Below are 3039 nucleotides of genomic sequence, written 5' to 3'. Positions count from 1 at the left end.
CTGATTCATCATCAATTCCTGCAAATCAAGATCCATCATCAATTGCTGTAAATCAAGATCCGGTTTCACCATCTGATTCATCATCAATTCCTGTAAATCAAGATCCAGTTTCACCATCTGATCCATCATCAAGTCCTATACTCAAGATCTAGTTTCACCATTTGATCCATCATTGTGCAGTACATTTTTTAATTTATGATGTACTAACATGATTTTTTTAGAATCTTTCATTTTCAAGCATCTAAGTCAATTGCTAGGCGTTATTGTTTACTTGCCATGTCGAGAAAGTACAGAAATGGGAAGCATAAGTTGTGGACGAGTGCTTTTGGCCCTTCATTATCAAGAGAACAACTAATTGCTAAAGTCCTTGATGGCATTCCAGAAGATCAATGGTTGTCATTTATTGACAATCATTTGAAACCATAGTATCAGGTAGCTTTAACAAATACTGGTTACCACTAATTTTATTTTTGAGCATGAATTTCAATTCATAGCCTGCTCATATCATAGGAGTTATGTCGGAGGAATGCTGAAGTCAGACAAAAGCAAATTGTTCCACACACAAGTGTGGCTAAACTGTTGTCGAGGAAACACATGAGATGGTAGGTAACTTAGTTCTATTATTGGGTCTTAATGAGTAGTTACTTATATTTATTAGAGTATGTACTTGTACAACTGTGAAAACAGATTTGTAAAATGATTAGAGCTTTTGCTAACAGCACCCCTCTAGTGTTAGATAACAGATTATATATTTTGTAAGGACTGTTAGCTTCGACTAACTGCACCTCACTAGGATTAGGGAGTCAGAGTCTGTTAGTGTTAGTTTAGAAGGTCAGAGGTCTATATATACCTCTGTTGTAACTAACTCTAACTGACTTTCAGATCAAAATAATATCAGTTACATTTTTATCTAGTTGTTTCTCTTTTCGCTTCTCAGTTTATTGAACAATATTGTTCATTTGGACTTATATAGGTCATATACTTTAGGAAGTAGAGCTTGGACGTCCCGTTAGTCAAGGTAAATTGTACATTGCATCTCACAGGAAAAAAGATGGATCCTATGTCAATGAGGAGGCAAGGTCTATTGGGGTAAGTTAAATGTGAAATTCTCCTACTTCAATCGTAACAAAAATGTGCTATAGTCTGCAATTTGTAATTTTATATTGATCGTCATTGTCATTTATCAAAATCAATTTGTCTATATTAGGAGGAAGTAGTGCATGTTGCCTGTGGGGTTTAAATTAACATTGTGGATGATTATAGACCTGTTGTGCCGTTGAATGTTGTGAAAGTATTGGCAACCAGTCAGCTTACAACATGATGTTTGGTGTATGTATTTGTAGAGAAAACATATGTTGTTAATGAAAGTTGCATAGTTAAAATCTGTTTGATGCTGCTATGAAGCAAATACTTGTTAACTGATCCCAGATCCTACTAAACTTTGGTTAAGACAGCTTAACTGCAACATGTGGACTATACACTTTGCTGCAAGGAGACCAATCATTGTTTTGATTTCCTGTTTTAAATTGCTTAATCTAGATTGCCAATCTATAACAAACCTCACCGTACATCACATAACATCTTGCATCTCATTCATGATGACATCAAATTTACGTGTGCCAGAGATGTGAGAATCATAACTTTTTATTTCAATATTTATTGAAACACATCTTTGCATTATATATGATGCTGATATAATATTTTCTGTCATTATCACTACAATGGGTTGATCTATGTTATGTTTTGAGTTGCCATCGAATGATTTCACATGTGAAGGTTATTATATTTTCAATCTTCTGTTTTAGAAATTATTTATTACTTAATGGGGGCTGGTTTGAGGCTTTGAGCATCATTTTACTAAAAGTAAATACAACTATTATTATTGAGGCTAAGTCATTCTATCTTTTAGTCAGTTTCACTGTGAAATGAAACTATATGTGGAATAGATAATATTGCAATACTCCATAATATCTCGTTCAGTTGTACCATTTTGGCTCATTTTTCTTAGTGCCCTTTACATTTCAAATGTTCTATTATTGCAAATCCCTTTGAATCTATAAACCCATCATCTCTCCCTTGGAACATTTGGCCAATCAAAATTTTTAAGGACAGCTTGATTGCCGGACTTTGAATGTAGGTAGTAATAATAATAATAACAGTAATAATAATAGGAAAAATATTTTATTAGAAATCATAAGGGAGCACATTTTTACTTATCCTAACAAAACACTTTACCCTTTTACTTCGTTAACCAGTGCCCTAATGTTATCATTGCCTAATAATTATGTCACACTACAAATATTAACAATAATCATAGATTTCAAAGGCTGTAACTATTTGTTTAACATTATTTTAATTTTGTATATATTTTCATGTGCACAGGAGAAGTTGACAGAAGAAATTAGCAAGTGAGCCAATCCTACAGAAATTTCAACTAATGATCCCCTTGCCAAAGTGTTAGGATGAGATCATTCTGGTCATGTACGTTGTTCAGGTTTAGGAGGTCTTCACAGTGTTGCATTTCAATCAAATAAAAATTTTAGTGCCACAGGTTGCAATTTATCAAATTCCGATTCAGTTAAAAGTTCTCAACTGGAAGATGTTAATAGTTTGAAGATCAAGTTAGCAACTTCTGAGGAAAATTTCAAGGCATTACAAAATGTAATGCTGACATACATACAAATGAAGGAAGGGCACATCCCTGCAGAGTTGGGTGCTTTGTTTGATACTAATCAAGGGGTAATAATTTTTATACTCACTTTTGTGTTGAACCGAATAATGTTACTAACATGAATGAATGTTTAGTATGTATATACATCCTCTTAACCATGCTAACATGATGCAACAATGTCTTTCATAGGATGAAAGGAGCGGAGAAGATATGTCAACATCAGAAAGTGGATCTTCATTGGCTAGTTATCGTTATTAGAAATGATGCACTTAGTTAAACTCTTTTGTACTTATGTTTGACACTTTGTTCAGTTTAACATGCAGTTTGTAACTTTTATTTGTATGGATTTTCGAAGATGTTCATGGAGA

At 33.4% G+C, this 3039-nt stretch overlaps 1 long non-coding RNA gene across 1 annotated transcript; it reads left to right on the top strand.

Moving 5' to 3' along the window:
* The first annotated feature begins 200 nt into the window (after window positions 1-200).
* Window positions 201-3039, top strand: LOC114402835. Its single transcript, XR_003664532.1, has 5 exons — window positions 201-432; window positions 511-602; window positions 974-1089; window positions 2383-2739; window positions 2861-3039. It is a non-coding gene; the product is annotated as an uncharacterized LOC114402835 (long non-coding RNA).

The sequence above is a fragment of the Glycine soja genome, chromosome 20 (genome assembly GCF_004193775.1).
Source record: "Glycine soja cultivar W05 chromosome 20, ASM419377v2, whole genome shotgun sequence".
NCBI lineage: Eukaryota > Viridiplantae > Streptophyta > Magnoliopsida > Fabales > Fabaceae > Glycine > Glycine soja.
Note: the sequence above shows the minus strand (reverse complement) of the source record. Positions and strands in the feature narration are given on the sequence as shown.